Below are 17,686 nucleotides of genomic sequence, written 5' to 3'. Positions count from 1 at the left end.
GATGAAACAGAGAAGGATTATCACTGCTTGATTAATTTACATCTATTTGAATTTTCATTTCACTCATCTCTTTCACTTTCAGTACCAGCTATTTTTATTTCCATCTTTGTACATTCATAACTTTTATTTTCTGGCCTGGACCACTGTAACCTTTAAATTAAGTTTTGAAGTGTGTGTGTGTGTGTGTGTGTGTGTGTGTGTGTGTGTGTGTGAATGCAAATACTCAAGGGGGCCAAAAGAGAGCAGCAGATCGCTTGGACCTGGAGTTACAAACAGTTGTGAACCACTCAACCTGGGATCCAAACTCAGGTCCTTTGTAAGAGCAATATATTCTCTTAACCACAGAGCCATCTCTCCAATCCTCATCATGACCTTTAAGCTGCCTGCAGATGACCAGGCAGTCTGAGCCCACTTGTGTTCCTGTTTACCTTTTCTGACCACTCCTTACTTCTCAACAGTGATGATTTTGATTCTCATCTTAGTTTGTCAAATATTTTCAAAACAGACCTTGGTGTTAACCTTAAACTGTAACCAACATGCTCCAATTCCTCATGAGATTAGTATCTCTTGACCTAAATTAATTAACAATATTGCCATATGGTAGTTATGATTATTATATCTGAAACATTTTTTAGAGCTAAAATACTTGAGGAAGAGAAAAGCTGGAGAGATGGATCAGCAATTACCAACACTTGCGACTCCTAAGGGAACTGAATTTGATTCCCAGCACCCAAGTCTGGTAGTATACAACCACTTGTACCTCCAGTTTCAGGGTATCGAACATCTTCTTCTGTCCTCTGTGAGTACCTGCACACACATGGGCACACACATACACAGGAGACAGAGAGAGAGAGAGAGAGAGAGAGAGAGAGAGAGAGAGAGAGAGAGAGAGAGAGGTATTTTAGAAATACTGTTTTTGTATAAGAAGCTGAGACTCAAAGAAAAGTGATGACTGAAGTTCCATGTATCTTGAGTCCTAAAGGTGAAATCGGAACCCCAGCCAGCCAGCTCTGCAATGAATGCTGTTTATTTCTTGCTGTCTATTTCATCAATTAGCTGGAGGTCTTAGTTTGTGTTGGATCTCTAATGAACTACTACTGTACACAACAGAAATGCCTGTCCTGCTGCTTTGGAAGTTGGGAAGACCAGATCAAGTTAACAGTAGACTTGTCTGATGAGAGCCTGTTTCCTCCTTTTGGATAGCATTTTCTTACCTCACCTGACAGAAGAGGTGGAGGGGGGGGCGGTTTCTGGGATCTCATTTAAGGCACTAATTTCATTCTTCTTGTGAGGTCCCCACCAACAGCCTGATTACCCCCAATGGGTCCACCTCCTAATACCATTTCCTTGGAGATAGGCTTCAACATGTGACTTTTGGGAGGGACACCCAAAGCTCCGAGGATGGTATCAGAGTAGTTTCTACAAGGGCCAACTAAGTGGCCACGATGACCAGAGTAGGTAGCTAGGGAGACAGTGGACCACTGGAAGTGAATCCTGAGATACTCCAAAAGTTGGTGGCCGTGCCAGCAGTATAGAAAGCAGTATGCTGCTAAGTGGAAAGTGGGTGGGCCTCAGTGCTTCTGGACTGGGGTTGATGTTGCATATCGCTTTTCCTAGAAACATTTGATAATGCTTGAGACATCTTTATCATAACATGTGTGGGGAGTGACATCAATTTTCTGGTGGTTAAGACTTTGGAAATGTTACGAACAATGCAAGATAGTCCTTCTTCCCAACAATAAGTTCAGAAACCCTGGGCAAGGTATCTAAGTGAGAGATAGTAGTTGGCCCATTTCACAGCATTGATAGTTCATTGTGGGATCAAGAATCTTTTTTTAATATATAGATTTTTAACAATTGTGTGTGTATGTGTGCACATATGCTATAGTGCTCCAGTTCAGAGGAAAACTTTGTAGAGTCGGTTCTCTCTTTCCACCTAACTGTGGGCTTGGGTAGCAATGCTTCACCAAGTCTTCTCTCCAGTCCCCACTAAAGTATTTTTAAGGAGTTGCATTTAAATCACTAATTTAAGTCATTAATGGAAACTGAACAGGTTTCAGCTTGTTTATTTCTGATGGGTTGACAGCTAATTAAATGATAGATCCAGACTTCCCAGTGGTCCATCTTCCCCTCAGCATTGTCTGACCATCATGACTTGGCTAAAACTACTCCCTTAAAATAGCTAGCTAACCGTTTTCTGAGCTAACATCTTCACACTACATTTTTGTTGTTGCTGTTTGTTTTGTCTAAGCAGGAGGTTAATAAAAAAAAAATCACCCTGGAGTCTCCATACACTCCTGTTTCTGTCAAATCCCATAAAAATCTAGGACGCTGTGAGAGCTTCTAACAGAGACAGCTCAGAGTGAGGTATCACAGTGGCCCATCTTAGAGTGGGACAGTTGCTCCTCATTCTCTGGAGGCTTCTTTTCAAAGTACCACAATGAGATCATTCCTTTTGCCTCCAAGATGGAATCTCAGCTCTGGTGTAGCATTAGCAGCTCATATATTCATCAGGCATTTTTTTCTGCTTTGGAAGATAAGGTTTCTTCTGTGTCGGGTGTGAAAAGAGGCTTTAATGCTATCTCTCCGACTTATTCTCCTGCGCCTTTCCCTTTACATGTTCATATTATCCACAGCAATGGCTCCCCCTCTTCTTTCTTTTTAAGTCATGTGCCTTTTAAGCTGAGCAGACCCTAGTGGAAATGATCAGAGAGGATTGTGCAGAAATATTGTTTCTACAACAGGCTTTCGTTTCCCCTCCTAACAGACTGAAAATGAGCAATGTTTGTCTTCTTGCAGCCCCACCACAGCAAGGATGTTTACTGCTCTTCTTTATCACGGTCCCCAGCTCTGAGATGGAGCTTGAAAGACAAGTCAGAAATAAACTATTTTTTTTTTCCATTTCAGTCATTGATAGGGCAGTCAGTGATAAGGAACATTGATTATGATCTTGGCTAGAGAATGCAGCTGAGGGGCAGAAGGGAGCAATCCTTTGTGACATTGCTCATTTTAACTCAGATGAACTGAAGTTTGCACAAAGCAGAGTTGTTCAGTAGCATCCCACTTGGGGCCTCAGTGTCTTCAATATGCTGCCAAGATTAAGTACTTCCCCTCTGCCCTCTCTTATCTGCATGCAAGGAACTTAGTGCTCCGTGGAGAATGGTCTGGAATAGCTACGGGATCACCAGAATGCCAACTATTTGCAGATAGTTATCAAGCACTAGTTAATAACCAGAATACTGAGGTCTAAGAACAACTTTTCTCATTAGTGTACTCCGACTGCTTCTGATCACCATCTATTGTCATCACCGTTGTTGTTGTCATCGTCATCATGAAGGTTCAAAGCCACATGGATGATGTTTGAAGGATCAAAGGTGAAATGGAAGACTGAACGTCTCATATTTGGCTAACCCCACTATCGTAATGAATATAAAGAGTTCCAAGTTAGTCATGGGGTAGCTTATTTTGCTCTGCTCTTTTCATTCAACTTTGATGAAGGCTCTCCTCCTACATTCCTCTTTACTTCCTCCTCGGGAGATTGGGAGCAATCCAAGCAAGGCACTCCTTCCCCTCTCTCGCATAGACAGCCTCCTCTTTGTTTGATTTTCTGTCATGTGTGTGTGCAGGTGCCTGTGTGTGTAAGTATGTTGCAGATGAGGTGTGTGTAAGAGAACAACCTTGAGTGTCGTTCCTCTGGGACTGTCCAACTTTCCTTTTTCCCTCTGGACCAGGGTCTATCCCAGACCTGGAACTCTCCAAATAGATTAGGCTGACTAGCCATTGAGCCCCAGGGATCTGGCTGTCCCCACTTCCCCCGAATTATGCCTGGCTTTTAAAATGTGGGTTGTGTGGATCAAACTTAGGTCCTTGTGCTTGAAAGTCAAGCATTTTATTGACTGAGCTATCATGTGAGTCCTGCTTGATTCTTCCTCAGCAATGCTTCAGCTTTGTTCTGTCATCTATTGAGCACCAAATGCACTCTAGGCTTACATACCGTGACATTTTCAGGAGTTGGAAACTGTGATTAGTTCTCATCCCATAGGTAACAGGCTGAGAACTGGACAGTTAGCTTCTGCCCCAGAGTCACCCAGGAAAGGGATGGCTGGTGCCTCTGAGAGCCTGGTGGTTTAATTTCAGCCTCCGTGTTTCAGATACAGCACTGTATTATTTTACTGATTTATTGCTCTCCACCACAGAAGTGAATCAGTAACTGGTGAACATCTTGCTCTTTAAACGGTCCCCATCATGATTGCCATGGGGACCCAGAAATAGTTTCTGCCTTCATAGATATTTGAAGGTCCTCACTCTCCCAATTCTAGTAGCTGCCTAGCTCTTTCGTTTGTTTAGCAAAAAAGTCTTGAAATTTTTCGGGCAAAGACCAAAGTATATAGGAAACAGTCATGAAAATTGGAATCAAAATAAACATATATAAACTAGCGATAATTTCATTTATTTACACATTCATACTTACCTTTATATAATAGGATCATGGTCCCCTGATTTGATTCTGAGTTCTTTATTCCTCCTATTACAAAGAGAAGCATGGGTGGTTTTGTTGTGTCTTGTCCAAGATAATCTTGTGTCATTTCAAGTGGCCCAAACATTTGATATTTAGAGACCACCACTGGGCTCTCAGTTAACACTTACTGCTTTTTAACATTTGTTTGTTTTTCTTGATTCTTAGAAGAAATGACTGCTTTTATTTTATTTATTTACTTTTTTCAGTTTCCAAATATCTATCTCATCAGATCATTTGAACATTACATTTTTTCCATTTGCAATTCAAAATAGTTACCTGGAATTTGCAGTTTTAAGCATGTATTGCTCTTGTACATTTGTTTTCTAAACTCTTGATACAATGTTCTGGGGACATTCAACTGCCACAATACAAATCACAAGAGAGTTATGATCTTGTGATGCCAATTTTCAAGCATTTAAAATTTGAGTTTGAGTTGTGGCTTTTCTGTCTTTGAAGCCTGTGTTTCTTATGTATAACAACTACACTTTTGTTTTTCTATATCCTCTAACTCCAGAGGTTCCTTTTTCTCCTCATTCCCCATAGCTACATTCACACATGAACCATATTACCAGGAGAGGCAACTTGATAAGAAGATTAAGACCCTAGAGCTGACCATTCATCAGCATTTTCTCTCTAGAATAATTAAAAATGAAGCCAAACCTAACCTAAGGAGTGTCCATCCTTTATTATCATTCTTGATAGTTTTTAAAACATGTCGCTTGTGCTGTACTAGTAGCTGGAACTTTAGTTATTATATGAAATGCCACACCAAACCCCTTTGTTTTCTGGGGAAAAGAAGTCATTTTCTGCAATGACTTGAAGTTGAGAATGTGGGTACTGCCTCACTCACACACACTCATTCTCAGACTGTGGAATCCCCTACAGGCCTTCTATATCACATGTGCACTACCAAGCACAACAGTGCAGTGAAGATGCACTCAAGACTCAGGCTCCATCTTTCTGCTCAGTGGCAAAGGCCAGACTGCCTTTTGCAGCACTGCTCTATAGTCACGTCCAGGTCCTTCAATCCCAAACCAGTCATCCCATTTGGAGCTGGCCAAGACAGGAAAGTTAGATCTAGTTTCCCATGGGAAAAGATGGATATATATACATATATACACATGTATATATATGTATATATGTATATATGTATATGTATATGTATATGTATATATATTTTACATAAACAAGTAAATCCACCATTTCTCTTTTCCAAGATGTCTGACACTATGGTTTTCTACAAAGTCAGTGCTTACTTAGCTCATTAACAGTGCTACTATTGTCAGGATTTTCTATTTACACACACATGCACACACACACTTTTCTCTCATACAGTACATCCTAACTGCTGCCCCACACCACTCCTCCTGGCATACCTCCACCTCTTCTTTCCCCTAAATCCACTGCTCTTTCATTTTCCTTTAGAAAAGAGCAGGCCTCCCAAGGGTATCAACTGGTCACAGCATAACAAGATGCAATAAGACTAGGCACAAGTCCTCATATCAAGGCTGGATGAGGCAACCCAGTAGGAGGAGAAAAAGGATCCCAAAAGAAGGCGAAAGAGTCACAGACACTCCCAACTCCCACTATTGGGAATCCTACAAAAACTCCAAGCTAAACAACTAAAACATATATGCAGAGGACCTAGAACAGACCCATGAAGGCTTTGTGATTGTCAGTTCAGTCTCTGGGAGCCCCTCTGAGCCCTGCTTAGTTGATTCTGTGGGCTGTGTTCTCCTGGTTTTCTCAACTGCTCTGGCTCTTACAATTTTTCTTCTGCTTCTGCAAGATTCACCCAAGCTCTACCTAATGTCACTTCACCTGCTCCCATCAGCTGCTGGAGAAAGCCTCTCTGATGATGACTGGGCTAGACAAGTCTTTTAGTATAGCAGAATATCATTAGGGATTAATTTCATTGACTTAAAGTTTTTATTATTATTATTCATTTATTTATTTTGCCAGTCCTGTTTGGTTCTATCCTAGGTCTCTGGGCCCTCTAGCTTCCATTTCTAGTCTCTTCAGACAGTGTCTGGCATGAACTTCCTGTTGCAGTATGGGCCCCAAGATAGACCAGTCATTGGTTGGCCATTCCCATAAGCTCTGAGGCACCATTGTCCCAGCACACCTTGCTGGCAGAACATATTGTAGATCAAAGGTTTTGTTGCTGGGTTAGTGTCCCAGTCCCATCACTGGAAGTGGCAGGATTTTCAGTGTTTTAAAACCTCATTCACTCATCCTCCCATTCCCATTCAGCATCCATGCAAACTTTTCACTTCTGGGTTTTTCAAAGATTGGAGATTTCCAGTTGGAGTATCTCTCGGGTCATCATCACAACGGTACCAGACCAATCTTAGTTCTCCAGTTTCCTCACTTCCTTCACTGCACATAGCAAGGATCTCTCCTAGTCTTCCATCGATATTCTCAAGTTAACAGTTCATGGACTATCACTGGACTAGCTTCTCCTACTTAATACCCATTGCTTTCTAACAGTTGTTGGTATTTCATGATGCTTATATGAAAATGACTTATTTTATCTTATTTATGTCTTGGTCCTTAGGTAGACCTTTATTTTGCTTAGAGAAAATTGAAGGGTTCTATTGCTAAAATCAAGAAAGATAAATTGATAGTTAGATACATTAAATAAAAACATTATGCTAAACTGAATATGAGAACAGCAAAACATAAAAAGTACCATCATAATATATTCTACTTCCCTTAATTTGACACGAAACTGCTTGCTTTCCTTCATCCACAGTCAACATCGGCTCACCAGAAGGCTGGTAGTTAAGAAACAAGCTGTTAAATATTAAAGCCATATCCATGTAATTGAATGTTTGGGGTATGGTTGTGTTCTAAATATATGCTATTAAGAAACTGTTCTGCCGAGATATTTAATTACTGACATCTAATCATGTTATTGCTATTTCTTTAACCAGGCAAAAATACAAAGTACTGGAAAGAAAACAATTTCATTTGAACAGCAACATTTTATTAATCCCAGCAATAAAAGCACACTCAAATCTCAAAAATGAAATCATCTTGTTTTTTTTTTTAATGACAGCTCTTCTCAGCTTGATAACCCTTGAGTACCATTGAGAAATATGGCCATACTTAAGGTGCTAAAACATTCTCACAAATAATGCACACAATAAAAGTTAATTACACTCATTTATTACATCAAAATAAAACCTCAACTCTCAAATTTACAAGGAGAATTTCACAGTCAGACGTGGAGTGTGACCGTAGATGGCCATGACCATCACATTTTTAATATCATTCGTAGTCTGGGAAGATGTCAAGACCAAAATCATATAATAACATCTTTCACTCGATTGCACCCTGACAAATTCACAAGCATTACCTCATCTCATCATGACATCATGCTGTGAGCTGAATGGAGAAGACATTGGTGTAACCACGTTGTACATATGGAGATACATGTTTTACACAGCAAGTTAATGAGTAAAACCTGGGGTAGGATGTAATCCTCTAATTCTGGTTCCTGGGAATCTGAAGCCATGTTAAATGTTACTAGGTTTAGAATAGTAGGTTCTGGGGCTGGAGAGATGGCTCAGAGGTTAAGAGCACAAACTGCTCTATACCAGAGGTCCTGAGTTCAATTCCCAGCACCCACATGGTGGCTCACAACCATCTGTAATGAGATCTGGCACCCTCTTCTATGTACATAATAAATAAATAAATCTTAAAAAAAATAGAATAGTAGGTTCAATACTGCATTTTTTTTTAAGTGAAAGGGCACCTAGGTAAAAGGATTTGGCAAAAGACAAAGTGGAAGCTAAACTCGCTGGAAAGGAGAAGATGTAAGAGAGAGTAACAGGGGTTGAATATCATCAAAATGCATTATATGCATGTGGGAAGTTATCAAAGAACAAATAGTAGTCATTTAAAAAGTGACTTGAGCAATAAATATTTGCTCTCTGTTCAAACATGCCAAAAGTTCTAGGTTTATGTATATACTATAAAATAGTGGTGTAAAAAAGGCAAGCTCATTGTCCTTCTGGGAGGGGGAGACTCATGGGCCCTCCCTCATTCATGATAAATTACTGACAGGCCCAGTCTCGTGCAGATCTTGGGCAGGTAACCACAGCTATAGTGACTTCCCGAGTGCAGCAGCTGTGTCGTATCCAGAAGACATTTTGTGGTACACTGCCTTTTCTTACTCTTACATTCTTTCTACCCCCTCTTCCTCAATGTTCCCCAAGGCTTGGGGGAACTGTTCTAGCAGTCTCAAGTGGGACACTGCACTCCACTCCATTTCTTCTCAAAATTAACACTTGTTTGGGGGAGGGGGGGAGTTGTCACTTTCTTCAGGGGAATCAGCATGTGTAAATTGCCCTTTCTCTGTTGAATAACCTCCTACCCATGCTCTGGCAAATAACTCTAATCGAACTTAGTAGGTGGGTCCCCTACAGAAAAACGTGTGAAAGGAGGAAGAGAACTTGGTGAGGAGGGAGCCAGGGGGAAGGGTTGAGGAAAAAGAAAGCTAAAATGACTAAAATTCATTATGTAAATACATTAAAACAGTTGGTAGCATTCACCTTTAATCCTAGCATTCAAGAGGCAGAGCAGAAAAATCTCTGTGAGTTCAATGACAGCCTGGTTTCCATAGTGAGTTCCAGGTTAGCCAGAGTTACACAGTGAAACCCTGTCTCAAAAAAAAAGAGTGTGAATTTGTCAAATATTAATAAATTTTAAAAAATGGAAAAATCAGCCCAACCTAACCTAGCCAACTAATCTAAAAGAGAAAGAAAACATTAGAAGCAGGCATGGAAGGGTATGGTTATAATTGAAGTACTGGGGGAACTCTGAGGCAGGAGAATTGCCAGTTCTAGGCTAGCCTTGAACCATCACATAACACCAAAACAATCAACTAACCAACAAGGGACTCATACACACAAAGCCATCCTTGTCAAAGTGTCATTTTTATCAGCAAAGTCTGCTTCCAGCTTTCCTTCTCTCCTTCATTTTATTTCCTCTTACAAATTACTAATGTCTATCAGGGAGAGCCAAGTGACTATTTTCTCTCTATCATCTATAAATACATCCAGACAAGGCAAGTAGGAAGTAGATGTGACATGCCATCAATGCTTAAGGAATTTTCTAAAGGTGCTGCTGTTTTGTACTGACAAGGCAATTTGGTCCATGTTCATGATGAAAGGGTTAGGGAATAGGAAGCTTGGTCATTGCTTAAGAAATTTACGTACCATTGTGTTATCTGAGCTGTGAAGATATTTATAGCAAACAAATGAAGCAGCAGTATAATTTCATGACTATGGATTAAAACACCGATCAGCCCTCTAACTGAACAGGTAAATGACAGATAAACAACTGGACATTCAAACCTCCATGAAAGCCAAATCCTAATTCAGCTTTCAGAACAATTGATCCAACCACCTTTAACAAAACATAATCCGTTTAAGTATCTAGACCATGGATGAACAGGTATTATTTAGTAGAGAGGCAGAGTAGTAAGTTGACTAGGCTTTCAGCAGATACAGTCTCCTTTGTAGCTATTCAACTCTTCCATTATTTAACATGCTGGTAGCCACAGTCAAATGGATAGAGATAGCTGTTTCCAATAAAGCTTTATTGACAAAAACAAGAAGCTGTGGCCTAACTTTTCATCTAGATGGGTTGGATTTTGTTTTATGATTATCTATGAATTATTAACACCCCTGAATTAATTGGAATTAATTTTTCAAGCAATTTGTTCTATTAAAAATGTAGATACAAACTTTTATTCATTATATTTTATTGTCAAGTAGTAACATATAATTAAATGTTCCTTGCTTTTTTTCTTTTTGGCTAGGCACAAAGACTTGGTGATTTGGGGGGAATTTTAGAGAAATTTTTTTTATTTCATGGCTTTTCTTAAGCAAGGCTATGTTAAGAAATTTTAACATGATTTGCAGAGGGGAAAGGATTAGGCTGTAAGTCATTGTAGTGTGATCAATACTTTTCATAGAGAGGACATACCTCCCAAGTGCTCCACTATCACAGGTAGAAGGGGCCAGTGCAGCAGCTCTGCTCACTCACTGGAATCTAGTAGCTAGAGCCTGCACATGTATGTCTCAGGCATCCACTTTGGTCATCTCTTTAGTGGCACTTGCAGAAGGAATGGACAGAAATGCTACAAGATATGCAGTCATGGCCTGGAGGATGATTGATTTAACAGTCTCTTTTGGAACAAGTACTGGCCACTCACCCAAAGAGGGAACACAGTCACATGCCCAAAGAGTGCTTACAGAGTGACCTACATTTGAAGCTGACCACTGCCCCTTATATAGAAAAGACAGAAATGGAGGTTGCTTTTAATTGAGCATCTCACTTGAGGTTGGAATCAGGTATCCTCCTCCACTGCTTGCCACCTTGTTTTTGAGCCCAGGACTTTGAGTCTGCAGCTCATCTTTTCACTGATGCCCACTGGCCAGCCAGCCCCAGTGAGCTTCCTGTTTCAGCCATCCCAGCACTGCTGTGCCTGACTTCTTTGTGGGTGCTGGGGAACTGAACCAAGGTCCTCAGATCTGTGCCATAAACACGTTAAGATTGAGTTGTCTTGCCAGGCCCACCTCTTTTATGAGACAGGGTTTTTCTCTGCAGCCACTGTCTGAAAGTTCATTACAGCCATCCTGCTTCAGCCTCCTGAGTGCACTACCAGGCCTAGCTTCCAGTATTTTTAAAGTACCATTTCTTGCCCAAGAAAGGGAATCTAATTTTTTGGCGTCATATGTGTAGAGATCCATTTTCAGACAGGTATGTCACTGGTCACTGGTTATTTTTCTTTTTGCCAAAAGTAGATCAAAAGCATAATTTTTCATTTGAAATTCACTCTGATTATATTGTTTTCAAAACATTCTTCAAATCAGATACCTGGTTCTGTGGGAAGACAGAACTGTTTTCAAGTCCAATTTTGGCAGATACATCAAAATGGAAAGATACGAACACAGATAATGTATCTTTTCTTGGCCTTAGATGCACTTTTTCTTTGTAAATTTGGACTTCAGTTTCCCAAGCATTAGTCCAGAGTAAATGCTACATTTGAGAGGAAGCTGTTTGAAGGTAGGAATCACAGCTAGTCTCCATTGCTGCCTTTTGCACAATTCTTTACCCAGTATCTTACATGGTTTAGGCTACAAGATAGTGAATGATGAAGAAATAGATTAAAATCAAGGAACAAATGGATTGTCTGCTTTATATAGGGACAGTAGAGAGCAAGGCAAGGATCGAAACATCAATGATATTTTTATCTCTGTTACTTACTGCTGTAATTTACTACCCTTTCCAGATCGCATTAGATTCTTTTATTTATTTGTCAACCCCTATTTTGTAAGAGAAGCATCCCCTTTCATCCTAGGGATGGATGAAGTAAAAGCCCCCCAGGTCCATATCAAGTTGGGAGGCCTTTCACCAGGAATTCAACACTGTTTTGGTAAAGTATTGAGATTCTCATCCCTTTGCCCACCACAGCATGCTTTAAGAGAGGCTATCATATTGGAGAACTTGTAATAAGATTCAGTCATTCTGATAAATATGATAAATATAAATTATTTATCACTTACTCCCCATTTTATGGGCTTCATGATATTTTAAATTGAATTACCAGCATCATCTCACTCTCTTCTCTACTCTTCACAGTTTTGAGACCCTCTGTTAAAGGGACAAATTGACAAATTTGCATAGGAATGACAGGCTTTCAAACAGATAGATGAAGTGATTGCATAATTTAATCCTAACCACTTACGGAATTGAAGCCTTTATGAAGCAGAGAACCACAGCAACAAATTTTCCCCTTCAAGGATTTACGCAAGGTGGGCTTAATCTATGGCTAAGGCACTGGTTTGACTGGATGGCAAGAATTCAGCAGCCTCACGAAGATAGAAGGACTATACAAGCTATTGAGGTTTTAATCCTCTATAACAGCATGATGAAGAATCCTCAGCTGGTTCACATCAGAACATATCTGTGAAGAGGACCCCAGGCAGATAGCTGAGCTTCTAATCCCAGGGAGAGAAATATGAATGTTCTAGGAAACCAAAGATCAATGTGTGGTGACTTGCTGAGGTTACTAACACAAATGCCCATACAGTTGACCTCCAGAGCCCAGCAACTATTCCTGGAGGTAAGCAGAACTAAACACAAAGGCACAGAGAAAGTGAGGGGCTACTTGGTTACTGAAGGCCCTTGGAGGTAGAGCTATCCATTGCTAAAGATGCTTATGTGTGATGAAGCCAAAGATAGCTTTGAGAAGTATAAATACAAACTGAGGAGATAACATAACTAGGAATCAGCAAAGGGTCCACATTGGTCTTATAGTGAGACCATAAAAGCCATGGTTCAAGACCATTGAAGCAGACACTGGAAACAGCAGCTGCAAGAATCAGGCAGCTGAATTTATAATTGAGTAGACAGTATGGTCTTGTGTCTACCCTGATAGAATGAGCAATACATTAATTAGAAGGGAGGTTCTGGCTGAAAGACAAGAAAGATGAAATAATCAATATGTCAAGGGGTACTTGTTTGCCTTGATGGATGTAACATCTGGTAAGTGGTGACCCTGGAAGGCAATCAATATTGATGGAGTTAGATGGTCATTTGGGGGCACTTAAAGAGGGGGATGGGGCAGAAAGGTGCTGCCCTCTGAATGAATAGACTTCAGAGCTTTGGAGAAAACCAGGAAAATATTAATGTGGAATAAATTTCACTTATAAGCAGTTTTGGGATGTACTTAGGCTGAATTGCATTCATTCTAAAAAGTCCTTCTTGGCACAATTATGCTTTCTTTTTACTTCCCACTTTTTTTTTTTCCTTTATGCTCTGTTCTTACAGCAAGAGACAAGGACCTCTCATAATGACTCCCTTCTAGGATATAAATGGCATGGAAGTGAGGATTTGGGTGGAGTCCCCCCAACCACCTCTGTAGCTGGAGAGCTTCTCTCTGGGTCCCACAATCCACGTATAAAATAAACACTCAGATGCTTATATTACTTATAAACTGTACGGCCGTGGCAGGCTTCTTGTTATCTACTTCTTCTATCTTAAATTAACCCATTTCTATTAATCTATAACTTGCCATGTGGATCGTGGCTTACATGTACTTTACATCTCGCTTGTCATGGCAGTGGCTGACAGCGTTTCTCCACCTCTGCCTTCCACTTCCTAGAATTCTCTTTGCTGCTTGTCCCGCCTATACTTCCTGCCTGGCTACTGGCCAATCAGCATTTTATTTATACAGAACAATATCCACAGCACCCCTCCATTATACCTCCAGTGGCTATAATAGAATCTGCCTGTTTGCCCACGTCTCATGCATATCTGCTGAGTGTCTACAGTTCCCTCTTGAGTTTTATTTCCACTTCTAGTTGCATTCTGATTGTTCCCTTGCTTCAACTTATGGTCTGAATCCTGAGCTGGCTAGGTTAAAAAAAGATGGAAGGGCTTCTGTGGTACTGAAATCATCTCAGATCTATCTAGTCTACTCTCAGTAAAGAGATGTCATCTGGTAGTAGGATTGGCTATCATACCATTTAATTTCCATTTGTTATCTTCCCCTACCTCCCTGGAACTCATTCCCATCCAGGATTCTCAGTACTGTTTCTGGAGTGACTTAAGTGTTATTTCAACCATATATCCTTATATTTAACTTAGTAAACCTTCTTGAAATCCTCATATGTCCATAGTCTTACTAAGGAACACAGAGCAAGCCTATAGACAACTGATTTTGAAGAAAGACAAACTATTTCCCCCACAAACTAAGCAAGGTAGTTTCTAGATTCCTTACTGCTCTTATAAGCCCATTTTGTCTCACTGGTAATTTAAGGATGTGGCTTCTTAAAAATATTATGCTGAGAAATGAATCTGAAAAAGAAACACAAACGTTGAATGAGTAGGATTACATCATTCCAAAAGCCAAGGAAACAAATGTATAAGAAAGAAAGAAGAGTATTAAATTAATGGTGTTTCATTGTCTGTTAAAGCAAAACGCATCTTGGTGACATGCTCTTCAAACTGTTCTGAGAGATTTCCCCTTTCATTTGAACTCCTCCTTTTTATCTATCCTATGATCTAACTCACTATAGCCTAACTTGCAACACACCTCAATGTGGTTCCATATTTAAGATTAAAATATAAGTGCATACATTTATGGAGGTTGGTTCCTGTATTTCTGCCCTGAGGTATGACATATTTTTGGATGATTTAAACATTGTATACACTATAAGCATTATTGTATGGTAATCTTTTCTAGTGTTAAATACAGATTCAAACATGTAGTCAACTACATTAGCTTCCTTACAATAATACTATTTATGGAGGAGTTTCTCTTCTTTTTAGTCACCAAACAAGTACATATACAGTATTTATGGTAACTAAAGTTTATACAAATTGAGATTTGTTTAGTAAAAAGTACAAAGAGGTATTGGTTAAGGAGCTTTGGAAGAAATTCAGGCAAGTGAGTCATCCAAGAGCTTCACTATCTCTGCAAGTCCAACCAGGTCTTTGAAAATTCTAAAAGACAGGTGTGCATTGTCTGTGGCATGTTCAAAGGTCAGGGACTACTGTAAGTTTCAAAACTTTCTTGGGACCAAACAGTGAGTGTGCAAGAGCTGAGACTACAAGCAAGTAACAATGAGCTTCTTCAAAGACCATGTATCCTGGCTTGGCTTGCAGATGCTTTTGGTTGATGTGGAAGATGTGTATATATGCAGAGGTATGTACGTGGTTGCATTCTTCCTCAGCTTCCCCAGTACTCAATAAAACACAAGCCCTAAGTTCTACAACCTTTTTCTACACTTTAAAAACAACCTAGTCAATAGGATTTTGTGATTTAAGCATATTTATCACAAAGATTTGACCAAAAGGTTTGTGTGTGTGTGTGTGTGTGTGTGTGTGTGTGTGTGTGTGAATGAAAAGGGAGGGAGAAGTGTCATTGATTTTTTGAGAGGGTATTTTGTAGCAAACATTTAATTCTTGTCAGAAACCTGTGAAATAGACACACACACACATCTCAATTTCTTTGAGCATTGAGGAAGCTGAGACTCACAGATCAAGTATGTAGATTAAATTCATTCAACTATCACATCAAAGAAGGTGGCTGTTGTGTATTTCAGATAGCAAAGGGCTTAAGCAAAGCACAGCTCTGTAAAATGCCCTATCCATCCTACACTTAACTGAGCACAAGTTAGCACAAGAGAACACAAAGGAAGACAGGGGTATATTTGAGTTTTGAAAATAGAAAGTATGATCTATCCTACACAGCATAGCATTGTTGAATTGTTTAATTGCAATCTATTTAAGGTGTTAGTTAGAAAGTGTTGGAAAGACCTATTAACACCCACTACAAAAAAAAAGTGACAGAACAGTAAGAGAACAGACAATTCCCGATTCTAATTGTGAAGTCATTCTGTGTTTGGGTTCAGTGCAGCAGTTCCCAACAGCTCATTAAAGTCCTGCGAGCGACCATCTTTCTAACCAGAGCTCATTGCACAGAGCCCCCCTGAGAAGTGGTCTGACTGTTAGCCCACATCTCTCCTGCCTTATGGGGATGCATGTCAACCTCTGACCTTACGAGAGTAGGAAGCTTCAATGAGGAAGTAGAAAATATTTTGCTCCCTGGATGAGCTAGAGAAAAGTGTTCCTAAATTATTTTCAGGGACACCAGAAAGGAAATCTGTGAATGTGTGCCCTGAAGGCCTTTGTACTCACAGCGTCATGAAGGGAAGTGTGCATTACTCCTTATGATAATAATGAAAGTGCTTACATTCACTGTGTCTGGTGCAGTGTTATTCATTGAGCACTCTCTGACTTCATACCATCATAGCAAAAAGGGTACTTGGTCCTACGTGGCATGCGTTTAGACTTTATTAAAGCAGTTAAACAAAAAGCAGCATATTTTCTTATACATTTCTCCTGTTTATCTATATTTTAGTTAGTTACTTTTTGCAAAGGGATGCTTCAAATAAATGTTAACAATCTATTTGGGGTCAGTATGGCAGAAAACATTTAATTAAATTTAGTTTGCTCTTTAGTAGTAATGATCGTCACAAAAGTATCATAAAACGTAACCTCATGAAAGTAAGGTTGAAAATTAGACTCTTGTTGCTTTTTATAGCATTTTTGTAAGATCTGCTTGCCTGGATTTTCCTCTTACTGTGTTGTCAGTGGAGCAGCTGACTGATTGTTATCCATTTGTATTTCTGGTAATATCCATCAGGACCCTTTCTTGGGGCAGCATGCATCTTACTCAGTGCTGACCCAGACCACTGGAGCAGAGGCAGCTGGACAGCAGCAGAAGTTGGCATGTTTTCTCAGCTCAGTTTCCAACCATATGTCTCTCTCCACACTTTGGCACAGACCCTACAGTGTGTGTGGGAACAGCCTAATCGGTGGCAGCAGCCTACTCTGAGGAGGCAGCTTTTGAGATAATCAAATATGCTTCTTGTGAGGTTCTGTGGATTTTACTTTGTCCCTCTATAGGATGAGAGCCTCTGATTATTACCATGGTGATCAATTCGTCTCCTGGGAAGTAGCCAGAGACCATCACACTGACTCTATGCAGGCCATTAGGTAATACTGAGACTCTTGGAAAGAATTGCATTTTTGTATGAAAAGAATCCCTGTGGACAACTAGAGCTAGGCTTAATTGGCCTGTGTATTTAATACTGATGGAGAGGCGACAAAGAATCCTGGGAAATAGTCACCCAAGTGAACCGAGGGATGGGTTAGTCATATTTCTTCCATTGCCTCTTCTTCCCTTTTTAGGTATTTATCAGAAAGGAGATGAATCTCTGTGTTTTAGGCCAGAAGCTATAGGCTATTTTCAAGTAATGGATTTGCAGATAACAAATAGTTGGGAAATTAAATTTTAGAGTGCAGCCTGCATTTGGGTCTTCATTGTCAGACACCTGAAAAGTAATTGTTGCTTCTTAGAGACCAATTACTAGACATCAGTGCAGTTGGAGACCATATCCATGCTCCTTCCTTCCCCAGTTCTGGCTTAGATTTTGCCATAGGCAAACTAACCACCTTAGGAATCCCAGTCTTACATTTGCTGGCATTTTCTAATCAGCACTGTTCTGAAACAGGAAGTCTTTCTTCAATTCAAACTCCATAGTCTCTTACTTTGGTCTTTAAATGTTGTCTGTTGGGTGA

The sequence above is a fragment of the Onychomys torridus genome, chromosome 5, assembly GCF_903995425.1.
Source record: "Onychomys torridus chromosome 5, mOncTor1.1, whole genome shotgun sequence".
Lineage (NCBI taxonomy): Eukaryota > Metazoa > Chordata > Mammalia > Rodentia > Cricetidae > Onychomys > Onychomys torridus.
The sequence above is the reverse complement of the archived record's forward strand: the minus strand, read 5'-3'. Positions refer to the sequence as shown.